The following is a 19,029-nucleotide window of genomic DNA, read 5'->3' on the forward strand; positions in this document are numbered from 1 at the left end:
GATGAGAAGAAGTCCCAGAAGCATGGGAACAGTAGGTAATTGAAATTCCTCGTTTCCCCTTTTGTAAGTTGCCTACCCTCTTCAGATGAATCCTTCCCCTGTTCTCCCAGAGAGAACATGAGCGAGGCATACAGAGACATCGGGGATGAGGGTTTGGGACACAGCACCTCCAAAGGTCCACTCGTGGGAAACCCAGCTCGCTTTGAGCACAGTTCTGTTGATCTGTGTTCCAAAGCCCTACAAGAGAACCAAAGCAGTTCTTTTAACCTCTTAAAGCAATTTGGGTATCTTTAAGGGCCCTGGGGTCTTAGAAATTTCTTTTGTTGAGTTGTAGACTAGCTCATCGAGTGCTGGACTCCTTTGTTTCTGAGCATAAAGTCTTGCACATAGTATGTCCTTAGTATGTGCTGATTGGATAAAACAATGGATAGGTACTTGTGTGTATATGACACCCCATCTGGTTTCATAGGGAAAATGCATTATTTCCTTTGGCTACTCTCCCTTCAGAATCATTGGATTCCTGATAATGGTCCCCGAAGAGATAAACACTTTGTTCAATAACAAAGTATTCCTTTTTTTAAAAAAAAAAACCTTCTTGAGAGATGAACTGAAACCTCATAGACTGTAACATTGTTTGTTTTAATCTAGGATGCAGATCTGTGAATAGTAGTGATTTGGGGACATTGAATCCATCCATTTTGGAGTCTGATAGAGAGCCTGCCAATCCAATAATTTGGTCCAACGATCAGGATATGTTGCCTTGTGAGAGAACTGGTGTCCAAGGAGGGGCTGTGGGAGTCGCTGGCTGGAGGGCAAGTTCAATGCAGGGAGCTATTGGAGAATTGAATAACTCTAAGCTCCCTGCCAACTCTGTTAGAGGAGTCTGCTGTACTTACTCTAGATTTTAAAATATTCTAGTCTTAGGAGCCAATCATCTCAGCTTTTGTTTTAAAAATTAAAAATGTAAACGAAAGACTATGTATCCTGCAACTAAACAATAGCCTTTGACCCAGTCTTCGCAGGAAATTGCTTCCTTCCTGTGCTAGAATACCTGATGCGTGCTTCTACATTCCAGCATCCTCTTGCCACCCACCTTCACATCCCTTTCCTCTCCCATTCTGTCATATGGCTCTGGGATCATTGCTAGGCATTGCTTTTCCTAGATAAGATGCCCCACCCCTGGCATGGCATGACCCTCGCAAGAAGAGCCCCCTTCTGCTCCCCTCCCCACTTTTGCTCTGGCATTGTCTGGATCTGCTCCACTCCAACTGCTACCTTGCTAAAGTGGAACAAGAGTGGTGAGAATAGAAGGAACACCCTCTACTATCTAGTAAAGTCTGTCACCAGTTCATAACAAAGTGCTCCCTGTGTCTTCAGATAAAGTTCTATGATTTGGCCAAATATCACAGATTGTTGTTGCTCTCGGAAAACTGGGAAGCGGTCTGAACCGGAAAGCAAAGCCCCAGGGGAGAAAGTGGAACAATTGTCATAAGGGGATTTGGGTCTCCTGGGGTGGAAGGAACTGATATCCCAAACTCTGTACCCTGAAAGAGTCAAAGTTAGGGAGTCCTGTTGAGTGGACCACTGAGATGGACCCTGGCTAAAGGTCCTTTGAAGTAAAATTGCCCTAAAGTAGCATGGGGATGCGGTTGGTGGACAAGTGTGGCATTGGCTCTGGGATGGTCTGAGTTTTTGCAAAGGTCCCAACTCTCCTGGGAGTGGCCAGGTGGTGATCTTAAAGGATTGGTCCCAGAGAGGCCTGTAAGAGTCTGATGCTTTCTTTGCGGGAGCAGAATGCTGGGGCATTTGTTCTCTTTCAACGAGCTTTTATAAAATACTCAGTACTGTGGCAGGTACGATGGCAAGCCAAGTCTTTGCAGCTAAGTCCTCGTGTTGTTTCTGTAGTCTAACATGTGATGAGCTGAGGATTAAAACACAGGTTCTTCCCACTTTGTCCAGTTTCTAAACCATTATGAATCCCAGAGCTGGGTGGCCTTTGTATCTCAATGACTGACACGAGGTCAAGCCAAAACACTGACACAAGATGTCTGGTGGAATTCTAGAAATGAGCAAGTGGGTGAGGATGACATGGGGGCTGGAATGCTGGGGTCTGCCTGGCATTTCCAAACTCTATATGGATAATCAGCATTTTAGCATTCCCTGCTTGTAAAAAATCGAGCTTTATAGAGTGAGTGTGTGTGTGTGTGTGTGTGTGTGTATGTATATACATATATATATACATAAAACAAGGCTCAAAAATATCTCCCAGATTCTTCTGTGATCTCATATCCTGAGTGTCCTTTCAATGCCTATCCATTTTATTTCAGACTCCTGGTTTGCAGCACACAATGTAATATGACCTCATCACTCTAAGTAACAAGGCCAACATCTATCTTAGCATTTCAAGAAAACATAACCATTGGAAATTTGTCACAAATTATACAAAAAAAAGGGGGGGACTTGTGACATACCTATGCTTTTTTTCATTTCAGGTATAAAGATACTAATTTTGTTTTGAGAGACTACTGCATTTCCAACAGTGCTAAATCTTACCTATTTTTTTTCAAGCATGCACTTTAGAATGACATGAAAATTACTTGATTCTTAAAAAATAGTTTTATGTAATAATTTATTAGAGCAAGGACTAATTTGATACTATTTCTTTGGGGAAAGAAAAATTATATGTTAAAAGATATCACATCCAGACTCCAGGTAAAATTTACTTTCAGAAATCTTAATCATGGTCCCTTCTAGTTTAATGATCATTAAATTTGTCTTGTAATCAATTTGAAATAAACCACAAAATAGTAATGAATGGAATTGGCTATAATTTAGGAGAAACCTGGCAACTTAAGGTAATAAAATAGGATTGATGAGAATGGAATGAAAAATGAGTCCGCCGTCAACAGTATAATTTATACAGGACTTGGACTCTAGGGTATTTTGAAGTCATAGGAAGCAGCTAAAGGACTCTGGATAAAGGGATTCTTTCCTTTTAAATGCATCTAAATATTATTCTATAACATTTACTCCTAAATTAAATTGGTTTTACTATAAATTTTAGCTTCAATTAAATACTTATTGAGTGAGGTTTCCCTTTGCTCTGGTTGGTGGCAAGCAAATAGAAAGTAACTTAAATTAAAAATAATGTTTTGGACAGTTGGGAGATAGCTTCATGGAATTGAACAAAAAGCTGAAATACTATACTGAAGTTTTAATGATCAGCCTTATTACACCTCTCTCTTCCTCCCCAGAGTTTGGGAGCAGGTGAAAGGTGCATATATAGGACTTATAAAGATGTAGATTTTAAAAATCATCTTTTAAAAAAAGATTTTATTTGAGGGAGAGACAGAGAGAGATAGCAAGAGAGAGCAGGAACAGAGAGGAGAGGAGAAGCAGGCTCTCCACTGAGTGGGGAACCCGACTTGGGGCTCCATCCCAAGATCCTTGGATCATGACCTGAGCCAAAGGCAGACACTTAATTGACTGAGCCTCCCACGCACCCCTAAAAAAATCTTTATTGCCTAATAAAGCTGATTGGACAGTGTGGTTTTCAATGTGTGGCCAAGTGGGTTTACTGATACACCATCTCTGAATTAGACTTACATATGGGGACCTTGGTAAATCTGTTTTTTGCTTCGGGCAGTTCAAATTCAACATGTCATTTTAATTTGTGTGTGTGTGGGGGGGCGTTTAACCACTGTACTGAGATATATAGCACACACACCATACAATTCATCCACTTAAAGTATACGATTCAGTGTATGTTAGTATATTCACAGAGTTGTACAAACAAGTTGTACCAACACACTTAGGAATGCGGGACCTCTGACCTTCAATTTTAGACTATTTTTATCACTTCAAAAAGAAACCCTGGACACTTTAGCTATCACTCCCCAAATCCATTCCCTGTTCTCGCCAGCTTTAGGTAACCACTAATATCCACTAATATATTTTTTGTCTTTATGGATTTATCTATTCTGGACATTTCATATAAGTAAAATCATACATATCATACACTGTCTTCTATGACTTTTTTCACCTAGCATATTTTCAAGTTCATCCACAGTATAGCATGTGTCAGCATTTCATTCTTCTTTATGACCAAATAATATTCCACTGTATGACAATACTGAATTTTGTTTATCCATTCATCAGTTGGTGCTTCTGTTTCCTCTTTTTGACTATGGGAACAATGCTGCTACAAACATTCACATACAAGAGCAGAAGACTAAATAGACATTTTTCCAAAGAAGACATACAAATGGCTGACAGACATATGAAAAGATGCCGAATACCATTCATCATTAGGGAAATACATATCAAACCCATGATAAGATGTCACCTTACACCTGTCAGAATGGCTAAAATTAACAACAGAGGAAACGAGATATTAGTGAGAATGCAGAAAAAGGGGAACCCTCTTACATTCTGGGTGGGAATACAAACTGGTGCAGCCACTCTGGACAACAGTATGGAGGTTCCTCAAAAGTTAAAAATAGAACTACCCTAAACCCAGCAATTGTACCACTGGGTATTTACCCACAGTATACAAAAATACAGATTTAAAGGGACATATGCACCCTGATATTTATCAACAATAGGCAAATTATGGAAAGAGTCTAAATGCCTATTGACTAATGAATGGATAATGATATAGTACACACACACACACACACACACACAGTGGAATATTACTTAGCCATCAAAAGAATGAAATCTTGCCATTTGCAATGATGTGGATAGAACTAGAGTATTATGCTAAGTGAAATAAGTCAGTTGGAGAAAGACAAATACCATATGATTTCACTCTTATGTGGAATTTAAGAAATAAAACAGATGAATATATAGGATGGGAATTATAATTTGGCTTTTTGATTATAGGCATTCTAGTGGTTGTGTTTTTAATTTGCATTTCCCTGGTGACTAATAATGTCCATAATTTTTTCCTGGGCTTATTGGCCATTTGTACATCTACTTTGGAGAAATGTATGCACAGATCCTTGGCCTATTTTTTTAACTGAGTTATTTGTCTTTTTATTGTTGAGTTGTAAGAGTTCTTTATATATTCTAGGTACATGTTTCATATCAGATATAGGATTTGCAAATATTTCCCCCATTTTATCAGTCATCTTTTCACTTTCTTGACAGTGTTCTTTGAAGCACAAAAGTTTTTCATTTTGATGAAGTCCAATTTATCTAGTTTCGTCTTTTGTTAACATGTTGATTGTTAAGGGACTAATCATTTGTGAACACTAGTCATTGTGAACACATGTGTTGATTGTTAAGGGACTAATTTATGAACACATTATTTCTTGCTTTCTATTACTTACTTTTTAAAATATCTTGAGATTACTGAAAATCTTACAGTCTACAACCCATACCTTGAAAGAAACTGCTGTTAGATCTATTGTTTATCTTTGTGCAGTGCCACATTATAAAGAAATATTTCTTTATTTCTGTAGTATTTTTCTTAATAACCATGACCAACTACCATTCTTTAACCTGACCCATGCCTTAGTCCTAGAGTTTGATTAGTACATATCTTTATAACTTGCACCAAATTCTAGCAGACCTTTCCCATCACTAGCACAAGCTCAAAATATTTTTTACCTAGCATGAAATTTTTAAAAAATCCTTGCACTTTTTATCTTTTTCTTGAATCTGATGGCTATTTCAGTTGAGGGAATCAAATTGTATATTTGTTGAAAAAGTCAATCTTTTCTTCCATATCCTAAAAGCTGAGAGAAAAATGTTTATTTATATATGATAGGTCCCCAAGAACACACAAAAATCTCCTTGATGAAGTCTTTCTGATCAGAAATTTCACTTTGCTTTATTTTTTAAAAAGATTGATTGATTGATTGACTGATTTATGAGAGACACATAGAGAGAATCAGAGACACAGGCAGAGGGAGGAGCAGGCTCCCCACGGAGAGCCCGCAATGTGGGACTCCATTCTGAGATCCAGGATCACAGACACTTAACCACTGAGCCATCCAGGTGTCCCTTCCCTTCCCTTCCCTCCCCTTTCCTCCCCTTTCCTCCCCTTCCCCTCCCTCCCCTTCCCTCCCCTTCCCCTCCCTCCCCTTCCCTCCGCTTCCCCTCCCTTCCCCTCCCTTCCCCTCCCTTCCCCTCCCTTCCCCTTCCCTCTCCTCCCTTCCCTTCCCTTCATTTACTTGCTTGCTTACTTACTTTTCTCTCTGTATCGTTCCAGCTGTCCTCTCTTTAAATCTCAGGTCGAATTCATAGGTGTTCAGGATGTTTCTAAAGTTATCTAGGTGAGTTGGTGGGACCGGATGAGTTGAAGACCCTACCCTTCCACCATCTTGCCCTCCTCCTCTTCCCTTTGTTTTAGAAAGCTCTCCAAACAGGTGTTTTAGAAGTTACTGCTGGTTGGGCAGAATTTCAGTTGATACATGATAGCATTTTCTTGTTTCATTTTTTAAAAGATTTTATTTATTTATTCATAAGAGACACAGAGAGAGAGAGAGGCAGAGACACGGGCAGAGGGAGAAGCAGGCTCCATGCAGGGAGCCCGGTGTGGGACTCAATCCCACGACTCCAGGATCACGCCCTGGGCTGAAAGCAGCACCAAACCGCTGAGCCACCCAGGATGCCCTCTTGTTTCATTTTTAAGCAATATTTTGAACTCAGAAACTGCTGCGTTTATAGAATTTTTAGTTATAAATCCCATCAGATTAGAACTATCCAGTGAAATTTAAAGAGTGCTTTTAATCTATTTGTTCACATTATTCCTTACTCAAGTGTAGGAAATCTTGTAACTTGAATCCCTCTTTCCTTACAAACCCACCCTTAAGAAGGTCTTATTTCTTCTTTTCTGCGTGGGGAAATAGGTGTTAATGGACACACTTATCCAGGGCTTAGATGTTTGTGCGTCTCTATTGATATCTGAGTAGAGAAATGTATTTCAGATTATGAATGATCTGAATGTTTTGTTGATCTGTTTCAAAACCTTCCAAAGGAATAGTAGGATGTATCTCCTTTAGTATCTTTCACCTGGAAGGGACACAACACCGTTCAGGAGAGCTAAGGTAGGCTATCAAAAACAGCACTTAGGCTGCAGTTCCCAAATCTGGCCGACCATCTGCATCACCTGAGTAGCCTGTAAAAGCCTGGCTCCAGCTGCTACAGCAGTGGCTCAGACTGGAGAAAACCAGACAAGGCAAAGTATCAAAGGTGTGATGATTACCTGCACTCTAAGTGGTGGCTTACTGGAATAGTAGAGATCAGAAGCCATAAAAGTTGCACGTGATGACCAACTGGTGAGAGAAGGATGTATGTGTGCAATAGTTCGAGAACCAAAAAGACTGGAGCAGAATACAAGGTAACTCACTGAGTCTCTTCACCTTTCCCTGCTCTACCACACTCAGGAATATATTTTAAAAATCTATTTATTAATATCTTAAAATGTACAACTCAAAGGGGAAGCTAGCTGATCTATGCTATTGTTTAAATTCAAAATATATGTAAATGTTTAGTACAATGGTCGTTTCCAAACCTTAGTCTTCGTTAGATCATCTGAAGAACATTAAAATACACAGATTCATAGGCCTCATCTCTTTCATTGGATCAGAATCTCTGAGGATAGAGCCTGGATATGTGTTTGTGGAGAAAGCCCTCCAGGTGACTCTGAGTAACAGACATCCCTGCTTCTGGGCGAGTGCAGGTGAAGTAAATCAAGTCCCCGTGTTTTCACATTTTTCATCAAATAACACTGAGAAGCTAGGATCCAAAATGCAGCTGGGGCTGTGCCTTGCAGTAGTGGTCCTCAACGATGTTGGCTAGAAATCTTCAAGGAAATGTTAGCTTTGTTTGTAAAATGGAGACCAGCAAGAAGATAAACTGGAATTACTCCATTTGGTGGCAATGTGGGAGGTAGAGGTACCGGAGATGAGCTGCATCCTCTCGATGGCTGAAAGAAGACTGGGAAGGAACCCCCAGGGCTGTGAGGGTGGCATTTACAAAACTGTGTTTCATTTTCTTCTTCTGGCTTTCCCACTGGGGATTCCTGGGTTTCTGCTAACATCTCCGTTCTTCTTGCTCTCAGGAATCAGAACCAAGAAGCCAGGAAGCTGCCTTTAGGGGGCATCTACTGCCCCCACCTTTCTCCTTCCTTCATTCTTGGGACATAAAGCCCTTGATGCTCTAGATGTGATCCTTATTCTCAGACAGTAGGTACCAGCATGGATTTTTAACTATTGATCTTTCCTGGTGAACCAAGCTGGACCAAGCTAGAAGGAAAGGTGATGGTTAAAACTAAGTAACATTCCTTAGATGCCTCTCTCCAGGGCCCTACTCTCTCCAGGTGAGCTTCTAAATGCCTTCTCTTCACACAGATCTCTCGGAAGGCCCAGCCCTATCAGCTCTCAGATATTCATAACTCCTTTACTTCTAGTAGAGGCTCCACTCCCTGATATCTTGATGGCTTCATATTAGAAATGAAGTGGAGGGAGGCTTAGATCAATATGACCTCCTGCAGCCTCTTCTCCCTGGGCTATTATCTCATCTACTTGTAGTTTACCAGTGATTTACTAGTCACACCGCTCTGCTCTGGAGTCTTTCTAGCCTCCTCCATCACTCTGTCCTGTGATGTCCTGATGACCGAGTTTTCACCCAGAGGAGGTTGGAGACAGAAGGATAGGCTTGGGTTTTATGGCAGCTCCTCAGCTCTGGTAGTGGCCAGAATCGCATGTGTAATTTTGGAAAAGTCACTCAGCTGCCCTGAGTTAACAGCTCACCTGCGAAATGGGTCTAGATAATCTCCAAGTGCTCTTCAGTTTTAAAAAATGGTACTACCTCATCTATGACTCTTCCTTCTTCCCTTTTCTCATATTGTATCAGTGGTAAGATCACCTCTTCTTCCATTTCAGTAAGTAAACTATCTGTCCCTACCCTTGCATTCCTCCTGCCCCATGGCTCATTCACAACCTCATCACCTTACAACTAGACAATAGCAACAGGATCCAGTGTTCTCCATTTTCTTCCCATCAAAAACATCAAATTGCCAAACACATTTTTCTAAACACCTCTTTTTGTTTTGATATTACTCTAATCAGAAATCTATAATGACTTGCCACTTCCAACCAAACAAGACATTAATCTTTTGTCTTGTATTTCAGAGTCTCAGCAGACTTATCTGAACTTCCATTTCCAAACTTATGTTCCATTCCTCTCCTATTAGGAGCTCTTCTCCTGTCCCAAACCGTTCTAGTTATTCTTTCCATAATTGTTTTATACCTCTTCATCTGAGTCTCTTCCAAAATATCTTCTTTTCTTACCCATGTTTAAATCTTACCTTCTCTTGTGCTTAGTAGGGAGTTCCCTTTGTGTCTGCCAGCCTATAAGGGTCTCTGGTCCCACCCAGGTACTATTGAGGCTCACTGCCTATATGACTTTTGGCTTTGACTAAGACTTAGATCTTTGAAGACCCGGATGATATTGGATTACTATTCATTCCTCCTCAGGGTATAGTTAGTACCTTCTACAAAATGTGTACTCAACGGAATCTATTGAATATTAGGTGCTTAGTTATTGGCTACTTAAAAGCATAATCTCGAGAGGAGGGGCAAGACGGCGGAGGAGCAGGGTCCCCAAATCACCCGTCCCCACCAAATTACCTAGATAACCTTCAAATCATCCTGAAAATCTACGAATTCGGCCTGAGATTTAAAGAGAGACCAGCTGGAACGCTACAGTGAGAGGAGTTCGCGCTTCTATCAAGAAATAGAAACATTTCTATTTTCTATTTCATTTCCTGCGCTTCTTTTTCGCGGGAAAAAGAAATAAAGACACAAAAGGCCTCCGAGGGGGAGGGGCCCGCGAGGAGCCGGGCTGAGGCCGGGGCGAGTGTCCCCAGGACAGGAGAGCCCCGTCCCGGAGACGCAGGAGCTGCACCGACCTTCCCGGGCGGAAAGGGGCTCGCGGGGAGGTGGAGCAGGACCCAGGAGGGCGGGGATGCCCTCGGGCTCCCGGGGACACTAACAGACACCTGCGCCCCGGGAGATGCGCCGAGCTCCCTAAGGGCTGCCGCGGGCACGGCGGGACCCGGAGCAGCTCGGGGGGCCCGGGGGCGGCTCCGAGAAGAGAGGCGGGGCGGGAGCGGCTCGGGGGGCTCGGGGGCGGCTCCGCGGAGGGGGCTGCGGGGCGGGAGCACGAATCCACCAGCGCAGGCCCCGGAGCACAGGGCGCCGGGACACACCCAGGATCCGGCCTCCCCCGGGACAGGCAGAGGCCGGGAGGGCCCAGGACAGCGAGGACGCTCCTGCCCCGAGCTGAGCAGATCAGCGGCCCCGCCCCGGAGCCTCCAGGCCCTGCAGACGGAGAGCTCCGTGGTGACTGCGGGGGCTGACTCCAGGGCTCCAGAGCTGCCGCAGCCACTGGGGTTGTTCCTTCTGGGGCCTCACGGGGTGAACAACCCCCACTGAGCCCTGCACCAGGCAGGGGGCAGAGCAGCTCCCCCAAGTGCTAACACCTGAAAATCAGCACAACAGGCCCCTCCCCCAGAAGACCAGCTAGACGGACCAGTTCCAGGGGAAGTCAAGGGACTTAAAGTACACAGAATCAGAAGATTCTGTTTTGTTTTTTGTTTTTTGTGTTTTTTTTGCTTTTTGATTTGTTTGCTTCCCCCGCCCTTTTTTTTCCCTTTCTTTCTCTTTTTCTTCTCATTTTTTCTTTTTTTCTTTTTCTCTTTTCTTTCCTTCTTTCTCTCCTCTCTTTTTCTCCTTTTCCCAATACAACTTGTTTTTGGCCACTCTGCACTGAGCAAAATGACTAGAAGGAAAACCTCACCTCAAAAGAAAGAATCAGAAACAGTCCTCTCTCCCACAGAGTTACAAAATCTGGATTACAATTCAATGTCAGAAAGCCAATTCAGAAGCACTATTATACAGCTACTGGTGGCTCTAGAAAAAAGCATAAAGGACTCAAGAGACTTCATGACTGCAGAATTTAGATCCAATCAGGCAGAAATTAAAAATCAATTGAATGAGATGCAATCCAAACTAGAGGTCCTAACGACAAGGGCTAATGAGGTGGAAGAACGAGTGAGTGACATAGAAGAAAAGTTGATGGCAAAGAGGGAAACTGAGGAAAAAGACAAAATAATGAAAAGGCCATGAAGATAGATTAAAGGAAATAAACGACAGCCTGAGGAAGAAAATCCTACGTTTAATTGGAGTTCCCAAGGGCGCCGAAAGGGCCAGAGGGCCAGAATATGTATTTGAACAAATCATAGCTGAAAACTTTCCTAATCTGGGAAGGGAAACAGGCATTCAGATCCAGGAAATAGAGAGATCCCCCCTAAAATCAATAAAAACCTTTCAACACCTCGACATTTAATAGTGAAGCTTGCAAATTCCAAAGATAAAGAGAAGATCCTTAAAGCAGCAAGAGACAAGAAATCCCTGACTTTTATGGGGAGGAGTATTAGGGTAACAGCAGACCTCTCCACAGAGACCTGGCAGGCCAGAAAGGGCTGGCAGGATATATTCAGGGTCCTAAATGAGAAGAACATGCAGCCAAGAATACTTTATCCAGCAAGGCTCTCATTCAAAATGGAAGGAGAGATAAAGAGCTTCCAAGGCAGGCAGGAACTGAAAGAATATGTGACCTCCAAACCAGCTCTGCAAGAAATTTTAAGGGGGACTCTTAAAATTCCCCTTTAAGAAGAAGTTCAGTGCAACAATCCACAAAAACAAGGACTGAATAGATATCATGATGACACTAAACTCATATCTCTCAATAGTAACTCTGAACGTGAACGGGCTTAATGACCCCATCAAAAGGCGCAGGGCTTCAGACTGGATAAAAAAGCAAGACCCATCTATTTGCTGTCTACAAGAGACTCATTTTACACAGAAGGACACCTACAGCCTGAAAATAAAAGGTTGGAGAACCATTTACCATTCAAATGGTCCTCAAAAGAAAGCAGGGGTAGCCATCCTTATATCGGATAAACTAAAATTTACCCTGAAGACTGTAGTGAGAGATGAAGAGGGACACTATCTCATACTTAAAGGATCTATCCAACAAGAGGACTCAACAATCCTCAATATATATGCCCCGAATGTGGGAGCTGCCAAATATATCAATCAATTAATAACCAAAGTGAAGAAATACTTAGATAATAATACACTTACATTGGTGACTTCAATCTAACTCTTTCTATACTTGATAGGTCTTCTAAGCACAACATCTCCAAAGAAACGAGATACACTGGACCAGATGGATTTCACAGATATTTACAGAACTTTACATCCAAACTCAACTGAATACACATTCTTCTCAAGTGCACATGGAACATTCTCCAGAATAGACCACATACTGGGTCACAAATTGGGTCTGAACTGATACCAAAAGATTGGGATTGTCCCCTGCATATTCTCAGACCATAATGCCTTGAAGTTAGAACTAAATCACAACAAGAAGTTTGAAAGGACCTCAAACACGTGGAGGTTAAGGACCATCCTGCTAAAAGATGAAAGGGTCAACCAGGAAATTAAGGAAGACTTAAAAAGATTCATGGAAACTAATGAGAATGAAGGTACAACCGTTCAAAATCTTTGGGATGCAGCAAAAGCAGTCCTGGGGGGGAAATACATCGCAATACAAGCATCCATTCAAAAACTGGAAAGAACTCAAATACAAAAGCTAACCTTACACATAAAGGAGCTAGAGAAAAAACAGCAAATAGATCCTACACCCAGGAGAAGAAGAGAGTTAATAAAGATTCGAGCAGAACTCAACGAAATCGAGACCAGAAGAACTGTGGAACAGATCAACAAAACCAGGAGTTGGTTCTTTGAAAGAATTAATAAGATTGATAAACCATTAGCCAGCCTTATTAAAAAGAAGAGAGAGAAGACTCAAATTAATAAAATCATGAATGAGAAAGGAGAGATCACTACCAACACCAAGGAAATACAAACGATTTTAAAAACATATTATGAACAGCTATACGCCAATAAATTAAGCAATCTAGAAGAAATGGACGCATTCCTGGAAAGCCACAAACTACCAAAACTGGAACAGGAAGAAATAGAAAACCTGAACAGGCCAATAACCAGGGAGGAAATTGAAGCAGTCATCAAAAACCTCCCAAGACACAAGAGTCCAGGGCCAGATGGCTTCCCAGGGGAAATCTATCAAACGTTTAAAGAAGAAATCATACCTATTCTACTAAAGCTGTTTGGAAAGATAGAAAGAGATGGAGTACTTCCAGATTCATTCTATGAGGCCAGCATCACCTTAATTCCAAAACCAGACAAAGACCCCACCAAAAAGGAAAATTACAGACCAATATCCCTGATGAACATGGATGCAAAAATTCTCAACAAGATACTAGCCAATAGGATCCAACAGTATATTAAGAAAATTATTCACCATGACCAAGTAGGATTTATCCCCGGGACGCAAGGCTGGTTCAACACTCGTAAAACAATCAATGTGATTCATCATATCAGCAAGAGAAAAACCAAGAACCATATGATCCTCTCATTAGATGCAGAGAAAGCATTTGAAAAAATACAGCATCCATTTCTGATCAAAACTCTTCAGAGTGTAGGGATAGAGGGAACATTCCTCAACATCTTAAAAGCCATCTATGAAAAGCCCACAGCCAACATCATTCTCCATGGGGAAGCACTGGGAGCCTTTCCCCTAAGATCAGGAACAAGACAGGGATGTCCACTCTCACCACTGCTGTTCAACATAGTACTGGAAGTCCTAGCCTCAGCAATCAGACAACAAAAAGACATTAAAGGCATTCAAATTGGCAAAGAAGAAGTCGAACTCTCCCTCTTTGCCGATGACATGATACTCTACATAGAAAACCCAAAAGTCTCCACCCCAAGATTGCTAGAACTCATACAGCAATTTGGTAGCGTGGCAGGATTCAAAATCAATGCCCAGAAATCAATGGCATTTCTATACACAACAATGAGACTGAAGAAAGAGAAATTAAGGAGTCAATCCCATTTACAATTGCACCCAAAAGCGTAAGATACCTAGGAATAAACCTCACCAAAGATGTAAAGGATCTATACCCTAAAAACTATAGAACACTTCTGAAAGAAATTGAGGAAGATACAAAGAGATGAAAAAATATTCCATGCTCGTGGATTGGAAGAATTAATATTGTGAAAATGTCAATGTTACCCAGGGCAATTTACACGTTTAATGCAATCCCTATCAAAATACCATGGACTTTCTTCAGAGAGTTAGAACAAATTATTTTAAGATTTGTGTGGAATCAGAAAAGACCCCGAATAGCAGGGGAATTTTAAAAAAGAAAACCATATCTGGGGGCATCACAATGCCAGATTTCAGGTTGTACTACAAAGCTGTGGTCATCAAGACAGTGTGGTACTGGCACAAAAACAGACATATAGATCAGTGGAACAGAATAGAGAATCCAGAAGTGGACCCTGAACTTTATGGTCAACTAATATTCGATAAAGGAGGAAAGACTATCCACTGGAAGAAAGACAGTCTCTTCAATACATGGTGCTGGGAAAACTGGACATCCGCATGCAGAAGAATGAAACTAGACCACTCTCTTGCACCAGACACAAAGATAAACTCAAAATGGATGAAAGATCTAAATGTGAGAAAGATCCCATCAAAATCCTAGAGGAGAACACAGGCAACACCCTTTTTGAACTCAGCCACAGCAACTTCTTGCTAGATACATCCACGAAGGCAAAAGAAACAAAAGCAAAAATGAACTATTGGGACTTCATCAAGATAAGAAGCTTCTGCACAGCAAAGTCAACAAAACTCAAAGACCACCTACCAAATGGGAGAAGATATTTGCAAATGACGTATCAGATAAAGGGCTAGTTTCCAAGATCTATAAAGAACTTCTTAAACTCAACACCAAAGAAACAAACAATCCAATCATGAAATGGGCAAAAGACATGAAGAGAAATCTCACAGAGGAAGACATAGACATGGCCAACATGCACATGAGAAAATGCTCTGCATCACTTGCCATCAGGGAAATACAAATCAAAACCACAATGAGATACCACCTCACACCAGTGAGAATGGGGAAAATTAACAAGGCAGGAAACCACAAATGTTGGAGAGGATGCGGAGAAAAGGGAACCCTCTTACACTGTTGGTGGGAATGTGAACTGGTGCAGCCACTCTGGAAAACTGTGTGGAGGTTCCTCAAAGAGTTAAAAATAGATCTGCCCTATGACCCAGCAATTGCAATGCTGGGGATTTACCCCAAAGAAACAGATGCAATGAAACGCCGGGACACCTGCACCCCGATGTTTCTAGCAGCAATGTCCACAATAGCCAAACTGTGGAAGGAGCCTCGGTGTCCATCGTAAGATGAGTGGATAAAGAAGATGTGGTTTATGTATACAAGGGAATATTCCTCAGCCATTAGAAACGACAAATACCCACCATTTGCTTCAATGTGGATGGAACTGGAGGGTATTATGCTGAGTGAAGTAAGTCAATTGGAGAAGGACAAACATTATATGTTCTCATTCATTTGGGGAATATAAATAATAGTGAAAGGGAATATAAGGGAAGGGAGAAGAAATGTGTGGGAAATATCAGAAAGGGAGACAGAACATAAAGACTCCTAACTCTGGGAAACGAACTAGGGGTGGTGGAAGGGGAGGAGGGCGGGGGGGTGGGGGTGAATGGGTGACAGGCACTGAGGGGGGCACATGAGGGGATGAGCACTGGGTGCTATTCTGTATGTTGGCAAAGTGAACACCAATAAAAAATAAATTTATTATAAAAAAAGACTGCTAACTCTCGGAAATGAAGTAGGGGTGGTGGAAGGGGAGGAGGGCGGGGGGTGGGGGTGAATGGGTGATGGGCACTGAGGGGGGGCACTTAACGGGATGAGCACTGGGTGTTATTCTGTATGTTGTTAAATTGAACACCAATAAAAAATAAATTTATTTAAAAAAAGAAATATAATCTCATGTAAATGTCAAGGGCATTTGGACTGCAGTGATAATCCTACACTAAAGCAAAGCATTGCAAGTACTATGAAATCCACCCCATCTATGCATGTATGCATGCACACAGGCTCTCGCACACACATGAATGCACACATGCAGACTGCAAACTTCTCTCTGGGGTCAGGTGAAGGAGTGTCTAGAGATCAGTCTGATTTGTAGAACCTTAGGAGATGTTATCAGGGTTCTATTAGTCTGGAGTAGGTCTTAAGGAGTAGCTTAAACAAAAGCAAGCATGTATTGGCTTCTGAGGTGGGGAATTCAAGAGAGAGGTTTTCAGACACAGCTGAAGTTAGCTAGCTAGCTAGTTAGCGCAGCACATTAGTTAGCTCCAGTGTGTCCCAGCTCGGATTTAGTCCATGTTTGTTTCCTCTTTGGACAATTTCTTTCTACTACGTGATGATAAAATAACCCTTGGCAACTCCAGGCTGAAGCAGTCTTAAAATGAGCAGCAGTCTCAGAGAACAGCTGCTTTCCAGCAGCATGGTGACCTGCTCTTTGACCACTTCTTTCTTACCACTGATGCCCTTGGACCTGTTTTACTATACTCAAATATTGCAGGGGACACCTCATGATAGCACCCAAACCGTGGACAATCTGCTTTTCTCCTAATCCCAATCTCAGAAACAGCAACCAATCCAGAACGGATGGCCACTTCCCAGATCAGCCTTAGAATCTTTTAGTGCAACCCATACCTTATGTAAGATGTTTTCTTCTTGTTGAGTGGCATGACACGGTTCCTGTGATGGCTCATTTTATTAGTCATTTTGACTGTGCTAAGGAATGGCCAGATAGCTGATAAATCATTATCTCTGAGTGTGTTTGTGAGGGTATTTCCAGAAGAGACTAGCATTTGATTCAGTAGACTGAGTAAAGAAGATCCACCTTCACCAATGTGGGCAGGTGTCATCCAATCCATTGGGGGCCCAAATAGGACAAAAATGCAGTAGAGCCAATTCTCTCTCTCTCTTTCTCTCTCTCTCTCCTTGAACGGGAACATGATCTTCTCCTACCTTGGACATCAGAGGTCCAGGTTCTCGGATCTTCAGATTCAGACTGAATTAAATCACTGGCTTTCCTGGTTCTCCAGTTTATAGGCAGCTGACTGTAGGACTTCTTAGTCTCCATAACCGTGTAAACCAATTCCTATAACAAATCTTATATATATCACCTAGAAATCCTACTCTGGCTTTCTGGAGAATCTTGACTAATACACTTCCTCTGCAGTGTACTCTCTCATTGCAAATCAATACATCTGATTTTCTCAGACTATAAGTTTGTGCTTTGTGGTCTTTAGCTAAATTTTAACAGAGACATGGGAGGAATGAGTTTATAATATTTATCCTAAATTAGTCCTTGGAGAATGTTTTCTGATTCTATTTTCTTGTGGGACTTTGGCTTCTTGTGCTATGCAGTACCTATCCATTTTTACTGGAAACTCTCCACATGGATTTGAATGCTTTTAGCTTGTGTCACCAAGGACATCTTCCCTTAATATCTAGCATCACATGAAAGCCAAGATTACATTGTCCTACCAGTCCCAATTCTGTATAACTAATTTTCAGTGCAAAAACCTAATGTATATAGGAATGTGGAAAGGCAGATATTGAAGGTCAAGTGAAAAGTGAATACAGTAGACCAAGACAGAGTGACTGTTGGTGGCCCAATATAGATCTTATCTATTTGATTATCTGTTTTCTAGAATTTTTTCCTTTACTACTAAGTTCAAGTTATCTATCCTGCTTATCAAACCAACTTACTAGTTTAAAGTAACTATTACATCATCTTTATGGATTCTCTGGGTCAAGAATTCAGAAATAATGCAATGGGAATGGCTTATCTCTCTTCACAATATTTGGGACCTTGACTGAGATGACTCAAAAGCTGGGGGTAATGATTCTGGGCAGCAAATATCAGTTGAAGGTTTTTGTCCCTCACATGTCTGGAAGTTGACGTAGACTGTTAGGTAGGACATCTGCTGAGGCTCTAGGCCAGAATGCTTCTTCAGGTGGACTATGCTTCCTCTTACCATAATGGCCTCAGACTTTTTATATGGCAGAGGAAAGCACTAAAGTTCAGTGTCTCAAAAAGACAAGTCATGAACTGTGTTGCCTTTGATGGCATAGCCTAGAGTATAGCATCCCTTCCAGTGTACTTTATTGGTCTGTTGGTCACACGTCCTCCCCCATTCAAGGGGGAAGATATAGCTTCCACCTCTTAGTGGTACACAAGTTAAAGAATTTGTGGGCATGTTTTAAAATTGCCACAATTAATGACTACAATAATTACCTCCCACCCCTTACCCCCCTCCGCCCTCCCCCTTCTGTCTTGATACACATCCTGGTGATTTCTACCATATTCAATACATGGTTAAATATGCTACATAAATTACAGTGGTGTAGTCGTGTCAATACAGGGATCCTTTCTGGAACCCATTACTGTCTTGGGACATACAGATCATAGGATATTTTCACATTTAGATTGAACTACAACTGAATTTACTGAAAAAAGTATTCTTTCAAAGAGTTGAATTTAACTCATATTAACTTTAACTGGGGACTGAAAAACAAAGTTGTGTCCCATAGAGCTACTTGAGTAATGGCATTGGTTTCCATTGTGAGCTGCTACAATGCCTTTTTAGTTGAGCATTGGGATAAAGTTAAGCAAAAATGAAAAGTCTGTCTATCTTCATTGTGAGAAAAGTGCTAATTAAAGAGAAAGGTGCTTACTCAATGATCAGTAGTTCTGATCATTTGAATCTCTGGACTGTGGGAGAAGATTATTCAAAGATGGAACCAGTTAATGAGTGGTTTTGGACTCTGATCACACAAGGCATAGAGGAACAGTAACTAGATTACAGCAGAAACAAATGCAATTGATTCTAGTCATCTAAGTATATTTATAATGTCAGTAAATTTTTAAAAAAGGATTATTTGGTGAACTTTCTAGGGGAGTGTTCTGGGATAATCCACTTTAGTGTTAAAGGAATTTTTATTGGTCTTCATCCAAAACTTTTAGA

Source organism: Canis lupus, chromosome 32 (genome assembly GCF_048164855.1).
Source record: "Canis lupus baileyi chromosome 32, mCanLup2.hap1, whole genome shotgun sequence".
Classification (NCBI taxonomy): Eukaryota; Metazoa; Chordata; class Mammalia; order Carnivora; family Canidae; genus Canis; species Canis lupus.